The 19458-nt window shown below is 45.6% G+C and overlaps 1 long non-coding RNA gene across 1 annotated transcript in view; it reads left to right on the top strand.

Annotated features, from left to right (window-relative positions):
• LOC140470080 (uncharacterized) overlaps positions 1–18729 on the top strand; it is a 49783-nt gene extending 31054 nt beyond the window's left edge. Inside the window, exons 3-4 of the long non-coding RNA XR_011956350.1 lie at positions 4765–5036; positions 18599–18729. This is a non-coding gene — a long non-coding RNA (uncharacterized lncRNA). The remainder of the gene's footprint in view (positions 1–4764; positions 5037–18598) is intronic.
• Positions 18730–19458: the final 729 nt, after the last annotated feature.

The following is a 19458-nucleotide window of genomic DNA, read 5'->3' as shown; positions in this document are numbered from 1 at the left end:
AGGTAGATCAATCCTCAGTCACTTGTTAGTTTGATCCTAGAATATTGTGGGAATCTGGGGAAGAGATTGCAGTGTCCCTAACAGAGATATTTATATTATCAACATACACAATGAGTTACTGGAAGACTGGAGGGTGTTCCATCACTTTAAGGCTTAAGGGAGCAGCCAGGAAATCACAGCCCAGTGATCTACTGGTATGTTGTTGGAGGAGATTCTGAGAGAAATGAGCTACATATATTTGGAAAGGCAAGGGCTGATTTGAGATAGTCAGCATGGCTTTGTGAGTGGGAAACCGTGTTTCACAAACCGGATTGACTCTTCGAGGAGTTGACCAAGAGATCGATGAAGGCAGAGCAGTCAACGTTGTCTACATGAACTTCAGCAAAGCATTTGACAAGGTTCCAGGGATGTAGAACATCTAATCAATAGGAAGAAGGAAGCTAACTTAAGTTTGAGGAACCAAGGATCAGAAGCTCTAGAGAGTTACATGGGGCAGCACGGTGGCTCAGTGGTTAGCACTGCTGCCTCACAGCACGAGGGACGCGATTTCAATTCCAGCCGCAGGCGACTGTCTGCGTGGAGTTAGCACATTCTCTCCATGTCTGCGTGGGTTACCGACAGGTGCTCCGGTTTCCACCCACAGCCCAAAGATGTGCAGGTTAGGTGAATCAGCCATGCGTTGTTCAAGAAAGGGAATAGAGATAATCCTGGGAATCACAGATCTGTCAGTCTTCTGTCTGTGATGTGCAGATTATTGGAGACTCTGAGATCCAGGATTTATGATTCCTTGGAAAACCATAGTTTGATTATTGAATGTCATTATGGCTTTGTAAGGGACAGGTCATACCACACAAATCTTATTGAATCCTTTGAGAATGTGACAAAACACATTTATGGCTCATTGAGAAAGTACAGAGCATGGGATACAGGGAAACCTGCCTGCCTGGATACAGAATTCCTGGCCCATAGAAGACAGAGGGTGATGACAGATGGAAATCATTCAGCCTGGAGCTCAGTGACCAGTGGTTTTCTGCAGAGAGAGGTCAAAACATCTCTGCTCTTTGTGATTTTATGTATGACTTGGATGTGTGAGTGGAAGAGTGGGTAAGTAAGGTTGCCAATGACACGAAGGTTGGTGGAGTGGTGAATAGTGTGGATGTCTGCTGGAGGTTGCAATGGGGCATTGACAGGATGTAGAGCTGGGCTGAGAAGTGGCAGATGAAGTCAAATCTGGAAAAGTGTGAAGTGCTGCATTTTGGAAGGTGAGACTTGAATGCAGAATACAGGGGTAAAGGCAGAATACTGAATAGTGTGGAGGAACAGATGGATCTTGGATTTCATGAGCAGAGATCCCTCAAATTTGCCACCAACCTGATAGTGTTGTTAAGAAAGAATATGTTGTATTGGCTTTCATTAGCTGGGGGATTGAGTTTTAAAGCAATGAGGTTATGCTGCAGCTCTATACAGTCCTGTTTAGATCTCAATTAGAATATTGTGTTCAGTTTTGTTCCCTTCATTACAGGAAGGATGTGGAAGCTTTAGAGATTGTAAAGAGAAGATTTACCAGGATACTGCCTGGACTGGAGGGCATGTCTGATAAAGAAAGGTTGAGGGAGCCAAGTCTTTTCTCATTGGAGTGAAGAAGAGTGTGGTGTGATTTGTTAGAGGTGAACAAAATGGTGTGAGGCAACGATAGAGTGAACAGTGAGAGACCGCTTTATCCCATGGTACAAGGGGTCATAATTGTAGGGTGATAGGAGGATAGGTAAGGGGGGATTTCAGAATAAGTACTTTACACAGAGAGTAGTGAGTGGGTGGAACAGGACATTTTACCAGACTCTTGGATAGGTACATGGATGATAGCAAAATGAAGGGTATGTCAGTGAGTTTGATCTTACAGTCAGGTAAAAGATGGGCATGGCATCATGGCCGAAGGGTCTTGTGCTGTACTGTTCTGTGTTCTACGTTCTGTCTGGTAATCTGGGTAATAAACTCAGATCAATGTAAAAGGATATGGCATTCAGGAGGAGCTAGTCAACTGGATACAAAATTGGGCTTGATGGTAGGAGACAGAGGGTGATGGGAGATATGTTGCCTTCCTGACTAGAGACATGTGACCAGCGGTGAAGTGGGTCCACTGTTGTTTGTCATTTGGATAAATGGTTTGGATAGGAATATTGGTTTTGTGGGAAGTTTTTTGAGTGATACTGAAATTGTTGGTAAAGTGGACAGCGCAAAACGTTACGTATGATACAACAGGGCGAATAGTACACTGGAGTAGTGGGCTGAAGAATAGTAGATGGAGTTTAATTAGATAAATGTGAGGTGTTCCATTTTGGTGAAACAAACCAGAGTGGGTTTGTACAGTTAATGTTCGGGCCCTGGGTAGTGTTGTCAGTCAGAGACCCAGGGATGCAGGTAGATAGTTCTTTGTAAGTGGTGTCACATGTAGACAGGCTGGTGAAGCAGACATTTGGGGTGGTTACCTCCATTCGGAAGAGCACAAAGCGTAGGAGAAGGATGTCATGTTGTGGCTGGAAAAGACATTGGTGGGGCCACCATAAAACATTGTTGATCAGTGGGAAGAATTCATCTGGTTCACTCACCTCCTTTAGGGAAGGACATCAAATATTCTAACCTGGTCTGGCCGACATGTGACTCCAGACCCACAGCAATATGGCTGACTCTGAGCTACCCTCTGGGTAATTAGCAGTGGGGTCAAAGACCGTTTTTCCAGGCAGTGACACCCACATCCCATGAATGAATATATAAAAATACCGATGTCCCTCCGTACCTCTGCAAACCCCTCCAGCTGCAGCAATCCGTCCTGGCTTTGTAACACCCTGACCACTCTCTGTGACACTCTCACCACCTCCAGCACCTTCACCTCTCCCTGTTCCTATTGTGTCAATGAACCCTGACCGTGGCTCCCCTTCCTACAGCCCTCCTCCTGCGAGCAGACCCATTGCAATCCATTACCATTGACTCCTAAAACACTCCCTCACTTCAGGATTTTAAGTACTCTTTGGTGATCCTCTTCGCCTCATAATCTAGTATGATCCCTTTCGTCCTGAGTGAGGGATCAGTGGGAATTTCTTGCTGAGGTTTTTACTGTTTCAGTGGAATGTCCTTTTGTTGAGTATTTTGCATTGTTCCTTCAAATGGTTTCCACTGTTCATTTACAGACATATGTTTCAGTCTGTTTAGCTTGTTTATCTTGGTCAGTTCCCCTCTCACACACACATAATTGGCTATTTTTATTTCTACTTGTAGCTTGTCCTTTCTGTGTTTCACTTTAAAACTTTGTTTATTTAAACTGCACTTTATCACAATTTCCCGAAGGATCTCTCCAGGTGACATTACTCATTCACTAAGTTTCATTACACGGTCGCTCTGCGATAGTTATGTCCCTTAACAGTTGCACAATGTGTTTTTCAAAGAAACACTGAAAAAAACATTCTCCGAACTCCTCTTCCAATATCAATGCTGTCCGTGTGATTGTCCCTGATAATACAAATATTTACGTTTTCCAAAATTATCACAATGCCTTTGTTAAAAAATTCCAATGAGTTCCTGTTGAATGCAGTGATGAGCAATGAAATGCTGTTCGGTGGCTAAAACTATTCTGCATCTTGTGTTTTTGGCAAGTAGTAGCCAGAATTTACATTCAGACTGACTCTACTTCATGATCTGCGGCCAAATGATTTCTCTGTAATGCCTTTGGTATCCATTATTGTTAGCGTTACCCATTTTGCCTGAGATTGCACAAGATTACGAACCACTGAATATTTTGTTCACCCTGTATTCATGTCTCCCTGTTGTCTAAATATCTTTTATCTCTGTCTCACAAATCCATCGACCTTATTGCAGCAACGTTGTCCATTCAAAAAAAAACATAATATACTGCCTTCCACAATTTTCTGTCACAAATCTATTCGCTGATGTACAATTTTAGTTAAACTCTGTCCCATCCTGTTCCTTTCTGCTTGTCTTCAGCCACATTCCCATGCTGTTCCATTGCTTCACCTTTTCCCTTTGGATTTGGAAAGCTCCTTTCACCTGCATCCTCTCTGTCAGTTTAATGCCCTGTCCATAAACCTACCGACATGATTAGCCAGGACACTGGTCCCAGCACAGTTCCAGGGGGATCATCCTAATAGATATTTTTAAAAATCAGGAATGGGATGTGTGAGTCTCTGGCTGACCAGCCTTTCTTGCCCAGTCCTAGAAGCCCTTGAACTGAGTAACTTGCTCGGCCATTTCAGAGGGTAATTGAGAGGCAAACACTTTGCTGTGGGGATGTCGTGCAGACCACGTGAGGATGGGCAGATGTCCTTCTCTAAAGGACAAGTTTTTGGATTTATTGTACATCAGTAATGGTTTCATACTTATTTGTGGATTGTTAATTATTATTTTTAAAATTATTGATTTCAAATGTCTCCTTTTCAGATGGCGGGATTCAAACCTGCCTCCCCTGAACATTAGCTGAGGTTTTGGATACATTCTCTCGCAATAATATCACTAGGCCATTACTTCACCTGCTCACTGGGTGCTCATCCCTGAGCACTGATACCAGGGCATCATGAAGCTAAACCCATTCTTCCCACACAATTGTGTGATCCTGACATCTTCCAGCAATGTGGGACTATTTCTTCATATCGCTCCATTTTCCAGATCTCTGTGGAACTCAGTGCCATTCTCCATGTGTAACCCTCACTGCATCTGTTTAACTTCACATTCTGTCTATTTCTCTGTCTCCTGTAGGTACTCAGGAAAGTCCTGACTCAATAGCCTTCCCAGCTGCTGGGTGGATCGTCCATCACCTCATTGAATGCAGTTGGTCTGCCAGAGAGAGACAAAGGGAAAGGAGATCTGGAGCCTTCAATAAATCCAGTAGTGAAGTAAGGTCACCCACAGTGCACAGAGCAAAGAACAATGAGAGGGATCCAACCATCTGTTAACACAACATGACATAGTACAATGCTGGAGCGGAGCACAGTGCACACACACACCCCAGGCTCAATCACCACACCAATGTAAGTTCTGTTATATTAAAACTCACGACTCTACAACAGTGTATCTATGGCATGTCTTGTGGTCCAGTGTCTTCAATAATTTTTAATTCTTGTAACAGATCCTATCGCTGTAACCTCCTCCCTTCCCGATAGTCCGTCCACATATTTGAATTGTGCTGCATTCCAGACGACCTTCCTTATCCCTGTAACTTGGTTCAGTGTTAACAACATGCTTTATCTCGGTTGCCTTCTTCTCCAATAATGTAAACACAAGGACGGCAGATGCTGGAAACCAGAGTCTAGATTAGAGTGGTGCTGGAAAAGCACGGCAGGTCAGGCAGCATCCGAGGAGCAGGAAAATCGACGTTTCGGGCAAAAGCCCTTCATCAGGAATAGAGGCCGGGAGCCTGCAGAGTTGGGAGGTAAATGAGAGGGGGGTGGGGATAGGGAGAAAGTAGCATAAAGTATAATAGGTGAATGGGGTGGGGAAGAAGATAATTGGTCAGAGTGGAGGATGGGGGAAGGTAGCAAAGAGTACATTGGGTGAATGGGGGTGGGGATGGGGGTGATAGGTCAGGGAGGAGGGTGGAGTGGATAGGTGGGAAGGGAGATAGGCTGTTAGGACAAGTCATGGGAGGCTGAGCTGGAAGGCTGGAGGTGGGGTGTGAGGTGTGGGAAGGGGAAATGAGGAAACTGGTGAAGTCCACATTGTTGCCCTGGGGTTGAAGTGTTCCGAGGCGGAAGGTGAGACATTCTTCTTCCAGGTGTCAGGTGGTGACGAAGCAGCGGTGGAGGAAGCCCAGGACCAGCATGTCCTCAGCAGAGTGGGAGGGGGCATTGAAATGTTGGGTCACAGGGCGGTGGGGTTGATTGGTGCGGGTGGCCCAGAGATGTTCCCTAAAGTGCTCTGCTCGGATTGTGTCCAGTTTCACCAATGTAGAGGAGAGCGCATAGGGAGCAACGGATACAATAAATGATATTGGTGGATGTGCAGGTAAAACATTGGATGTGGAAGGCTCCTTTGCGGCCTTGGATGGTGGTGAGGGGAGAGGTGTGGGCGAAGGTTTTGCAATTTCTGCAGTGGCAGGGGAAGGTGCCAGGAAGGGAGGGTGGGTTTTTGGGGGGCGTGGACCTGACCAGGTAGTCACTCAGGGAACGGTCTTTGCGGAAGGCAGAAAGGGGTGGGGAGGGAAATCTATCCCTGGTGGTAGGGTCTGTTTGGAGGTGGCGGAAATGTCGGCGGATGATTTGGTTTATGCGAAGGTTGGTAGGGTGGAATGTGAGCACCAGGGGCGTTCTGTCCTTGTTACGGTTGGAGGGGTGGGGTCTGAGTGCGGAGGTGTGGGATGTGGACGAGATGCGTTGGAGGGCATCTTTAACCACGTGGGAAGGGAAATTGCGATCTCTAAAGAAGGAGTCCATCTGGTGTGTTCTGTGGTGGAACTGGCCCTCCTGGGAACAAGTATGGCGGAGGCGGAGGAATTGGGAATACGGGTTGGCAAATTTGCAGGCGGTAGTCTGGGAAGAGGTGTAATCTAGGTAGCTTTGGGAGTCGGTAGGTTCATAAAAAATGTCGGTGTCAAGTCGGTTGTCATTAATGGGGATGGAGAGGTCCAGGAAGGGGAGGGAGGTATCAGAGATGGTCCAGGTAAATTTAAGGTCAGGGTGGAATGTGTTGGTGAAGTTGATGAATTGCTCAAACTCCTCAAGGAAGCACGATGTGGCGCCAATGCAGTCATCAATGTAGCGGAGGAAGACGTGGGGAGTGGTGCCGGTGTAACTACGGAAAATGGACTGTTCTACATAACCAACAAAGGGACAGGCATAGCTCGGGCCCATACGGGTGCCCATGGCTACCCCTTTGGTCTGGAGGAAGTGGGAGGATTTGAAGGAAAAATTGTTAAGTGTGAGGACAAGTTCAGACAAACGAATGAGAGTGTTGGTGGAAGGGTTCTGTTGTGGCCGTCAGGAGATGAAGAAACGGAGGGCTTGGAGGTCCTGGTCATGGTGAATGGAGGTGTAGAGGGATTGGATATCCATGGTGAAGATGCGGCGTTGGGGGCCTGGAAAACAGAAGTCTTGGAGGAGGTGGAGTGTATGGATGGTGTCTCGAATGAATGTGGGTAATTCCTGGACTGCGGGAGAGGGCAATGTCGAGGTAGGCAGACATGAGTTCGGTGGGGTAGGAGCATGCTGAGAGAATGGGTCGGTCAGGATGGTCAGGCTTGTGGATTAGATTAGATTAGATTACTTACAGTGTGGAAACAGGCCCTTCGGCCCAACAAGTCCACACCGCCCCGCCGAAGCGTAACCCACTCATACCCCTACATCTACATTTACCCCTTACCTAACACTATGGGGATCTTGGGAAGGAGGTAGAATCGGGCAGTGGGGGATCCCGGACAATGAGGTTGGAAGCTGTGGGTGGGAGTTCTCCTCCTGAGGTGATGAGGTTCTGTATGCTCTGGGAGATGACGGTTTGGTGATGGGAGGTGGGTCATGGTAGAGGGGGTGATAGGAGGAGGTGTCTTCGAGTTGGCATCATGGCTTCAGCAGTGTAGAGATCAGTGCACCAGACTACCACTGCACCCCCTTTATCTGCTGGTTTGATGGTGAGGTCGGCAGAGGAAGTGGAGGGCTGCACGTTGTGAGGGTGAGAGGATGGATTGGGGGAGGGGGTAGATAGGTTGAGGCGGTTGATGTCTCGGTGGAAGTTGGAAATGTAGAAATCGAAGACAGGTAATAAGGCCAGCGCGGGGTGTCCTGGTGGATGGAGTATGTTGGAGGTGAGCAAAAGGGTCCTTGAAAGGTGGGTGGGAGTCTTGATTGTAAAAGTATGCTCGGAGGCGTCAGAAGAAGTGTTCAATATCTCAGCGTGCATTAAATTAATTGATGTGTGGACGGAGGGGGATAAAGGTGAAGTCTTTGCTGAGGATTGATCATTCATCCTCAGTGAGGGGGAGGTCAGGAGGAATGGTGAAAACTCGGCAGGACTGGGAGCTGGGACCTGGCGTAGGTGTGGAGCTGGGCGAGGCGACGGAGCCTGGAACAGGAGTGGGTGTGGTGTTAGGGGGGATGGGGATGGAGTCATGAGCAGGGGTGGTGTTCCCCTCCGGATTCTGGGGTAGGGATTGTGATGGTGGAACCTGGGGGTTTGTCAGCAGAATGCAAGTGCGCGGCATTGGTGGGGGCGGAAGTGGTGACAAACACGGCAGTCGAGGGGGGGGCATGGAAGTCACTGAGTGTGTGACATCAGTGATGATGTGAGGGGCGGAAGTGATGTCATTTTGGTGTGTGAGGAATTGTGAGGGGCAGAAATGGCATTTACTTAATGTTAACCAATAATTTCCTGTCACAAATCTATTTGACAATGTAGTATTTTAATTAAACTCAGTCCCTTACTGTTTCTTTCTGTTGGTCTTCATCCACATCTCCATGGTGTTCCAATATTTCAACCTTCCTCTTTGGACTTGGGAATTTCCATTCCCCTCAGACCTTTCCCCCTCCTCATCTGTGTCCATTTATAGCACACTGCATATTCCTGATACCTGGGGAGCCTATCCCAATAAAATAGCTCAGTCTTCCCTGTGTACTGGTAGCAGTGCTCACTGGTCAGAACCACTTCTGTTGATACCATTGTGTGATCCTGATACATTCCTCCACTCTGCTGATATCACTGTCTTTCTGCATGTGATATCCCTTACTTCTGGGTCTAATTGCTGCCTCTGTCAGTGTCTCTCACTCTTTGCAGCTACTCCAGATCCTGAGCTAACAGAATTCTCCACTCCAGAGGGACGCAGCAGAACAGGCCAGAAATGGACATTAGGAATTTCCAGATCTCTGTGGGATTCAATGCCATTCTCCATGTGTAAGATTCATTGCATCAGTGTAATTTCCCATTCTGTCTATTTCTCTGTCTCCTGTCGGTATTCCTGATGTCCCTGACTCAGCAGAATTCCCAATTCCTGTCTCGTCCATCACCACATTGAAGACAGTTGGTCAGCCAGAAAGAGATGGAGAGGGAGATCTGGAGCCTTCAGTAAATCCTGCAGCCGGTCAGATCACTCACAGTAAACAGCACGGGGAGGAGTAAGTGGATTTTAATTCAGACCCTGAGGGCATGATGTAGGAACAATGCTGGGCAAGGAACATGAGAAAATTCTCAGGCTTCATTATCACCATCTTATCTGTAAATTCATCTGTTCCACAGAACCTTCCCTATGTCTGTCAGTTTCTCCATTGTCTGTTTCATTGATACCACTTCCCCTATCTCTATCAGCCCCTACAATCCTGCCTATCCCTGTAAGCTCCTCCTACCACTACAACTCTCCAAGTTTCTGCGTTTGCCTTTAATCCCGGGTTCTGTCACATCTCTCCTTAACTGAAGAAAAACAACTCTTCAGTTCCTTCAGCCATCCTGGTCAGTGTTGTCCTTTCTAGACCTGAAAAACCTCCCTGTCTTTGTGACTTTTTTGAACTCCTACTACCTTCATGATCTCTGTAAATTTCCTGTCACAACAACAAAAAAGCTCTGTACCTTAGTAACCTCCTCCAGCTGTAAGACTCCTCCTTGTCTCTGGGCACAGTGCAGAGTGACCCTGCTTCTCTCATAAATTAGTTTCTGCATTTCTAATGATGATTATGAACTCTTCCTGTTTCTGAAATGCAGTTAGTCTCTGAAAACTCTGCTGGTCCCAAATGATGTAATTTCCTACGATAACTACAAACCTTTATGCCTTCAACCACCTCCACATGCAGTCACACAGTTTATTTCTATAACCTCCATGAGTGTTGGAGTCATAGAGATGTACAGCACGGAAACAGACCCTTTGGTCCAACCCGTCTATGCTGACCAGATATCCCAACCCAATCTAGTCCCACCTGCCAGCACCCGGCCCATCTCCCTCCAAACCCTTCCCATTCCTATACCCATCCAAATGCCTCTTAAATGTTGCAGTTGTACCAGCCTCCACCACATCCTCTGGCAGCTCGTTCCATACACGTACCACCCTCTGCTTGAAAAAGTTGCACCTTAGGTCTCTTTTATATCTTTCCACTCTCACCCTAAACCTATCCCTTCTAGTTCTGGACTCACCGACCCCAGGGAAAAGTCTTTGTCTATTTATCCTATCCATGCCCCTCATAATTTTTTAAACCTCTATAAGGTCACCCCTCAGCCTCCGACGCCACAGCCCCAGCCTGTTCAGCCTCTCTCTGTAGCTCAAATCCTCCAACCCTGGAAACATTCTTGTAAATCTTTTCTGAACCCTTTCAAGTTTCACAAAATTTTTCTGATAGGAAGGAGACCAGAATTGCACAAAATATTCCAACAGTGGCCTAACCAATGTGCTGTACAGCCGCAAGATGACCTCCCGACTCCTGGACTCAATACTCTGACCAATAAAGGAATGCATACCAAACGCCGCCTTCACTCTCTTATCTATCTGCGATTCCACTTTCAAGGAGCTATGAATATGCACTCCAAGGTCTCTTTGTTCAACAACACTCCCTAGGACCTTACCATTACGAGTATAAGTCCTACTATGATTTGCTTTTCGAAAATGCAGCACCTCGCATTTATCTGAATTAAACTCCATCTGCTAGTTAGCCCATTGTCCCATCTGGTCCAGATCCTGTTGTAACCCTCTTCGCTGTCCACTACACCTCCAATTTTGGTGTCATCTGCAAACTGTACCTCTTGTGCTCTCATCCAAATCATTTATGTAAATGATAAAAAGTAGAGGGCCCAGCACTGATCCTTGTGACACTCCACTGGTCACAGGCCTTCAGTCTGAAAAACAACCCTCCACCACCACTCTCTGTCTTTTACTTTTGAGCCAGTTCTGTATCCAAATGGCTAGTTTTCACTGTATTCAATGAGATCTAACCTTGCTAATCAGTCTCCCATGGGGAACCTTGTCGAATGCCTTACTGAAGTCCATATAGATCACATCTATCACTCTGCCCTCATCAATCTTCTTTGCGACTTCTTCAAAAAACTCACTCGAGTGTGTGGGATATGATTTCCCACGCACAAAGGCATGTTGACTATCCATAATCAGTCCTTGCCTTTCCAAATTCATGTACATCCTGTCTATCAGGATTCCCTCCAACAACCTGCCCACCACTGAGTTCAGGCTCATCGGTCTATAGTTCCCTGGCTTGTCTTTACCACCCTTCTTAAACAGTTGCACCACTTTTGCCAACCTCCAGTCTTCTGGCATCTCACATGTGATTATTGATGATACAAATATCTCAGCACGAGGCCCAGCAATCACTTCTCTAGCTTCCCACAGAGTTCTCGGGTACACCTGATCAGGCCCTGGGGAGTTATCCAGCACTTCTTCCTCTGTATCTGAACATTTTGCAAGATGTCACCATCGATTTCCCTACAGTCTATATCTTCCATATCCTTTTCCACATTAAATACTGATGCAAAATATTAATTTAGTATCTCTCCCATTTTCTGTGGCTCCACACAAAGGCCGCCTTGCTGACCTTTCAGGGGCCCTATTCTCTCCATAGTTACCCTTTGTCCTTAATATATTTGTAAAAACCCTTTGGATTCTCCTTAATTCTATTTGTCAAAGCTATCTCATGTCCCTTTTTTTCCCTCCTGATTTCCCTCTTTAGTATACTCCAACTTCCTTTATACTCTAAGGACTCACTCGATCTATCCTGTCTATACCCGACATGTGCTTTCTTCTTTTTCTGAACTAAACCTTCAATTTCTTTAGTCATCCAGAATTCACTATACCTACCAGCCTTCCCCTACGCCCTGACAGGAATATGCTTTCTCTGGATTCTTGTTATCTCACTTCTGAAGGCATCCCATTTTCCATCGTCCCTTTACCTGCGAACATCTGCCTGCAATCAGCTTTCAAAAGTTCTTGCCTAATACGTCAAAATGGGCCTTTATCCAATTTAGAACTTCAACTTTTAGATTTGGTCTATCCTTTTCCATCACTATTTTAAAATGAATAGAATTATGGTCGCTGGTCCCAAAGTGCTCCCCCACTGACAGCTCAGTCACCTGCCCTGCCTTATTTCCTTAGCTTAGGTTAAGTTTTGCACCTTCTCTAGTTGGTACACCCACATACTGAATCAGAAAATTGTCTTGTACACACTTAACAAATTCCTCTCCATCTAAACCTTTACACTATGGCAGTCCCAGTCGATGTTTGGAAAGGTAAAAACCCCTACCATATCAACCCTATTATTCTTACAGATAACTGAGATCTCCTTACAAGTTTGTTTGGCAATTTCCCTTTGACTACTGTGGGGTCTATAATACAATCCTAATAAGGTGATCATCCCTTTCTTATTTCTCAGTTCCACCAAATAACTTTCCTGATGTATTTCTGGGAATATCCTCCCTTAGCACAGCTGTAATGCTATCCGTTATCAAAAATGCCACTCTCCCTCCTCTCTTGCCTCCCTTTCTATCCTTCCTGTTGCATTTGTATCCTGGAACATTAAGCTGCCAGTCCTGCCCATCCCTGAGCCATGTTTCTGTAATTGCTATGAGATCCCAGTCCCATGTTCCTAACCATGCCCTGAGTTAATCTGCCTTCCCTGTTAGGCCCCTTGCATTGAAATAAATGCAGCTTAATTTATTAGTCCTACCTTGTCCCTGTTTGACTCCCTTCTGTTCTCAGCTATACCCGTCTCAGATCGAGCTCCCAAAACCCTCCCTGTGATTGTTATCACGTCCCATCCCTGCATTCCTCCAAATCTCTGTGAAGTCCTCCCATTCCTAAAACCCACCCTGTATCTGTCACCTGTCCCAGCTTCCACAACCCTCCCTATCTCTGTAAGACACCCCCCCCCACCCCACCCCCTGTCCCAGTTACGACAGCCCGCTGTATCACTAAATGCCAGTAGTCACTATAATATCAGAGTAAGGTGTGAAAGCAGGAATACTGTACTGGGTTAAATGATCAGTCGTGATCATATTGAATGGTGGGACCGACTCTGTGGTCAAATGGCCAATACCTGCTCTTCTTTCCTGTGCTTCTCTATAAACTTACTATCTATATAACCTACTTCAGTCCCCACAGCCCTCCCTATCTCCATAAACTCCTTCAGTCCCCACGACTCTTCCTAATCATGTAACCTGAACCATTCCCCACCAACCTCCCTAACCTCCAAAAGGCCCCACGACCCTCCCTATCTCCATAATCTCATCCTGACACAACGACCCTCCAGTTCAGAGTAACCTCCTTCAATCCCCATGATCCTCCTGATCTGTGCTACCTCCTTCAGGCCCAACAGCCCTGCAGATCTCTTTGGCCTCTTTCAGGCCCCACATCACTCCCTATCTCCATAATGTTCTTCAGTCACTAGTGCATTCTCTACGTCCATAATCTCGTTGAGTCCGCACATCGCTCCCTATCTCCATAATGTCATTCAGTCCCCACGTTCCTCCTTATTTCCAAAACATCTATTACCTGTTGAAACTGTAAGCTACCTTTTTTCAGATAGATAAACACGAACACCCATAACTCTTTCTGCTGCCAGTCTGAAACCAAACAGTGTTAGCCTGACAGTAGGTCAGGAGCTGAAATATGCTTGAAAGGATATGTCAATGAAGAATAACTGGAACCTTAGAAACACTTTTAATGAAAAGAGGATGTGTTTTTGAGCCTGTTGGATTTTATTTTTATTGGTGTGAATATAAATGGCAGAATAGATACGGGTGTAGGAGTGGTTGGACTGAGGATACGGTTTATTTGAATTTTCAGAAAACTTTACACAAGTTTCAATAAGGGCTAAAGAGTAATTTGGTAGAGAATAGGGCACCTTAACTGTCAGGAGGTGGGTGAGATATTAGACAATATAGTGTTGTCAGAATTTACTGTGGAGAAAGACATGGAAGCTCAGGAAGTTGGGGAAATAAATAGTGATGTCTTGGAAAGAATCCTCAACAGAGGAAAAAAAGTGCTGGTATCTGAAAACAAATAAAGGTAGATCAAATCTTAATGTCGCTTATTAGGTCGAATATTGTGGGAATCTGGGGAAGAGATAGTGTCCCTAACATATATTTATTTTATCAATACACACAATGTGTTACCGGAAGACTGGAGGGTGGCTAATGCTGTTCCATCACTTAATGTCTGCAGGGAGCAGCTAGGAAATCACAGCCCAGTGAGCCAGTGCTGGGTAAGTTGTTGGAGGAGATTCTGAGAGAAAGGAGCTACATATATTTGGAAAGGCAAGGGCTGATTAGAGATAGTCAGCATGGCTTTGTGAGTGGGAAGCCATGTTTCACAAACTGGATTGACTCTTCGAGGAGTTGACCAAGAGATCGATGAAGGCAGAGCAGTCAGTGTTGTCTACATGAACTTCAGCAAAGCATTTGTCAAGGTTCCAAGGGATGTAGAACATCTAGTCAAGAGGAAGAAGGAAGCTAATTTAAGTTTGAGGAACCAAGGATCAGAAGCAGGGCTCTAGAGAGTTACATGGGGCAGCACGGTGGCTCAGTGGTTAGCACTGCTACCTCACAGCACTAGGGACGTGATTTCAATTCCAGCCCCAGGCGACTGTCTGTGTGGAGTGAGCACTTTCTCTCCGTGTCTGCGTGGGTTTCCGACAGGGGCTCCGGTTTCCACCCACAGGCCAAAGATGTGCAGGTAAAGGCAGAATACTGAATAGTGTGGAGGAACAGATGGATCTTGGATTCCATGAGCAGAGATCCCTCAAATTTGCCACCAAGCTGATGGTATTATTAAGAAAGAATCTGTTGTATTGGCTTTCATTAGCTGGGGGATTGAGTTTTAAAGCCATGAGGTTATGCTGCAGCTCTATACAGTCCTGTTTAGATCCCAATTAGAATATTGTGTTCAGTTTTGGTCCCTTCATTAAAGGAAGGATGTGGAAGTTTTAGAGAGGGTAAAGAGGAGATTTACCAGGATGCTACCTGGACTGGAGAGCATGTCTTATGAAGAAAGGTTGAGGGAGCTAAGGCTTTTCTCATTGGAGTGAAGAAGAGTGTGGTGTGATTTGTTAGAGGTGAACAAGAAGGTGTGAGGCAAAGATAGAGTGAACAGTGAGAGACCTCTTTATCCCATGGCATACATGGTACATGGGGGCATGATTGTAAGGTGATTGGTGGATGGGTAAGGGGAGATTTCAGATGTAGGTTCTTTACACAGAGAGTGGTGGGTGGGTGTAATGGGACATTTTAACAGACTCTTGGATAGGCACATGGATGACAGCAAAATGAAGGGTATGTAAGTTAGTTTGATCTCACAGTCGGATAAAAGATGGGCATGGCATCATGGCCGAAGGGTCTTGTGCTGTCCTGTTCTGTGTTCTACGTTCTGTATGGTAAACTGGATAATAAGCTCAGATCAATGTAAAAGGATATGGCATTCAGGAGGAGCTAGTCAACTGGATACAAAATTAGGCTTGATGGTAGGAGACAGAGGGTGATGGGAGACATGTTGTTTTTCTGACAGGAGACATGTGACCAGCGGTGAAGTGGGTCCACTGTTGTTTGTCATTTGGATAAATGGTTTGGATGGGAATATTGGTTTCCTGGTAAGTAAGTTTTTTTGAGTGGCACTGAAATTGTTGGTAAAGTGGTCAGTGAAGAAGGTTATCTATGATACAACAGGACGAATAGTACACTGGGATCGTGAGCTGAAGAATAGCAGATGGAGTTTAATTAGATAAACGTGAGGTGTTCCATTTTGGTGAAACAAACCAGGGTGGGACCTGTACAGTTTATGTTTGGGCCCTGGGTAGTGTTGTCAGTCTGTGACCCAGGGATGCAGGTAGACAGTTCTTTGTAAGTGGTGTCACAGGTAGACAGGTTGGTGAAGCAGGCGTTTGCGATTGAGAGTAGAAGTTGGGATGTCATGTTGTGGCTGTAGAGGACATTGGTGAGGCCACCATAAAAGCATTGTTGACCAGAAGGAAGAACTCATCTGGTTCATTTACATCCTTTAGAGAAGAACATCTGACATTCTAACCTGGTCTGGCCTGCACGTGACAGCAGACCCACAGCAATATGGCTGACTCTGTGCTATACTCTGGGTAATTAGCAGTGGGGCAAAGAATGTTGGTCCAATCAGCGACATCCTCATCCTATGAATGAATAAATAAAAATATATATATCCCTCCCGACCTCTGCAAACACCTCCAGTTGCAACAATCTGTACTGGCTTTGTAATACCGTTCAGGCCCTGACCCCTCTCTGTAACACTCTCACCACCTCCAGCACCTTCAGCTCTCCCGGTTCCTTTTGTGACATAAAACCTTGACAATTATTCCCTCTTCCATCTGACCTCCTCCTGGGAGCAGACCCTTTGCAATCCGTTTAAAACTTACTCCGAAAACATTCTCTCACTTCAGGATTTTAAGTACTTTTTGGTGATCCTCTAAGCCCGATAATCTAATATGATCATTTTTACTTGAATGAGGGACCGATGGGGATTTCTTGCTGAGGATTTGTCTGTTTCAATGGAATGTCCTTTTGTTGAGTGTTTTACACTGTTCCTTCAAATGTTTTCCACTGTTCATTGACAGGCACATATTTCAGTCTGTTTAGCCTGTTTACCTTGGTCAGTTCCCCTCTCAAACTCATGTTATTGTTTATTTTTGTTTCTAGTTGTAGCTTGTCCTTTCTGTGATTCACTTTAAAACTTTATATTTCCTTAAATTGCATTTTATCACAATATTGCAGAGGATCTCTCCAGGTGACATTACTCATTTACTAAGATTCATCACACAATGGTCGCTCTGAGGTAGTTATGTCCATGGCCAGTTGCACAATTTGTTATTCAAAGAAACACTGAAAACTAATTTTCTGAACTCCTCTTCCAATATCACTCTTGCCAGTGTGACTGTACTACATTTTGTGAATATTGATGTTTCCCAAAATTATCGCAATGTGTTTGTTAAAAAAATTCCAATGAGTTCCTGTGTGATGCAGTAATGAGCAGCGGAATGCTGTTCAGTGGCTAAAACTGTTCTGCTGCTTGTGTCCTTGGCAAGTAGTAGCCAGAATTTACATTCAGACTGATTATACTTCATGATCTGAGACCAAATGCTTTCTCTGTGATGCCTTTGTTATCCATTATTGTTAGTGTTACCCATTTTGCCTGAGTTTCCGCAAGGTTGTGATCCATTGAATATTTATGTCCACCTTTTGTTCACCCTATAACCATGTCTCTCTGTTGTCTAAACCTCTTTTATCTCAGTGTCACAAATCCATCTACCTTATTGATAAGACTTCGTCCATTGAAAAAAAACATAATTTACTCTTTCCCACAATTTCCTGTCACAAACCTATTCACTGATGTACAGTTTTAGTTAATCGCTGTCCCATCCTGTACCTTTCTGATTGCCTTCAGCCACATCCCCATACTGTTCCGATGCTTCACCTTTTTTCTTTGGATGTGGAAAGCTCCTTTCACCTGAACCCTGTCCCTGCATCCTCTCTGTCAGTTTAAAGCCCTGTCCATAAACCTACTGTCATGATTGGCCAGGACACTGGTCCCATCACGGTTCCAGTGGGACCATCCTATTGGATTTTTTTATAAATCAGGTAGGGGATGTGGGTGTCTCTGGCTGACCAGCCTTTATTGCCCAGCCCTAGCTGCCCGTGAGCTGAGTAGCTTGCTTGGCCATTTCAGAGGGCAACTGAGAGGCAAACACTTTGCTGTGGGTATGTCGTGCAGACCACGTGAGGATGATCAGATCTCGTTGTCAAAAGGAAGGTGCGTGGTACGCTGGCTCAGTGATTAGCCTTCCTGCCTCACAGCACCAGGGTCCCAGGTTCGATTCCAGCCGCGGGCGACTGTGTGGAGTTTGCACATTTTCCCCGTGTCTGCGTGAATTGCCTCCAGATGCTCCGGTTTCCTCCCACAGTCCAAACGCACGTAGGTCAGGCGAATTGGCCATGCTAAATTGCCCATGATGTCAGGTGTATGAGGTCGAGGGAGATGGGTCTGAGTGGGTTACTCTTTGGAGGGATGGCATGGACTGGTTGGGTCGAAAGGCCTGTTTCCACACTGTAGGGAATCTAATCTAAGGGATTGTGATTTTTGTACATCAGCAATGGTTTCATATTTGTTTATGGATTGTGAATTGCTATTTTTAAAATTATTGATTTTAAATTCCACCATATCTTATGATGGGATTCAAACCTGCCTCCCCTGGACATTAGCTGAGGTTTTGGATAAATGCCCGAACAATAATGTTACTAGGCCGTCACTTCACCTGCTCACTGGTTACTCATCCCTGAGCACTGACACATGAAGCTAAAACCATTCTTCCAACATGATTGTGTGATCCTGAAGTCTTCCTGCACTCTGGTGATATCACTCAGTCTCTCTCCATGTGGTATCCCTCACTGTGTGGGTCGAATTGCTGCCTCTGTCAGCGTATCTCACTCTTGCAGCTCCTCCAGATCCTGAGCTAACAGAATTCTCCACTCCAGAGAGACTCAACAGCACAGGCGAGGGATGGAGTTTGGGATTTTCCAGATCTCTGTGGGGTTCATTTCCATTCTCCTTGTGTAACCCTCACTGCATCAGTCTAATTTCCCATTCTGTCTATTTCTCTGTCTCCTGTAGGTACTCAGGAAGTTGCTGACTCAATAGACTTCCCAACTGCTGTGTGTCTCATCCATCACCTCATTGAAGATGGTTGGTCAGCCAGAGAGACAAAGGGCAGGGAGACCGGGAGCCTTCAATAAATCCTGCAGTGTGGTAAGATCACTCATAGTGACAGAGCAGAGAACAATGAGAGGGCTCCAAACATCGCTAACAAGACAGGACGCAGATACAGTGCTGGATGGGGAGCACAGTATAGACACACCCCGTGCTCAATCACCACGTCTACTTTAACTTATGTTGCAGTGAGACAGCATCGGGAGTTCATAGTTATCAATCCAGTCCTGTGCTGTCTTAGCGAGCATCAGTACAACAGAGGGGAGAGTAGGCCTCCGACAAGAGGTTGTGAATGCTGCCTGGGATCTTTCTGTTCTGTGTTCTCCCTCCAACACTCTACTAAGACTCACTACTCTGCAACACCATCTGTGGCATGGCTTGTGCACCAGTGTCTTCAGTCATTTTTAACTCCTACAATAGTCCCTGTCCCTGTAACCTCCTCCCTTCCCGATACTCCCTCCACATATTTGAGACATACTGCATTCTAGACTACCATCACTATCGCTGTAACTTGCTTCAGTGTCTACAACATGCCTTATTTTGGTACACTAATCCTCTTTAGCTGGATACAGAGTGATACAGCACGGAAACAGAACCTGTGGTCAAACCCCTCAAGGCTGCCCATGTTTCTTATACTAATGAGTCTCATTTGCCTGCATTTGGCCCTTATCTCTTCAAACCTTCTCCTCTCCATGTACCTGCCCAAATGTCTTTTCCATGCTGTAATTGTTTTTGTTTCTCCCATGTGCCTGAGGCAGTCTGTT

This window comes from Chiloscyllium punctatum, chromosome 50 (genome assembly GCF_047496795.1).
Source record: "Chiloscyllium punctatum isolate Juve2018m chromosome 50, sChiPun1.3, whole genome shotgun sequence".
Lineage (NCBI taxonomy): Eukaryota > Metazoa > Chordata > Chondrichthyes > Orectolobiformes > Hemiscylliidae > Chiloscyllium > Chiloscyllium punctatum.
This window is presented reverse-complemented; position numbering and strand designations above follow the sequence as displayed.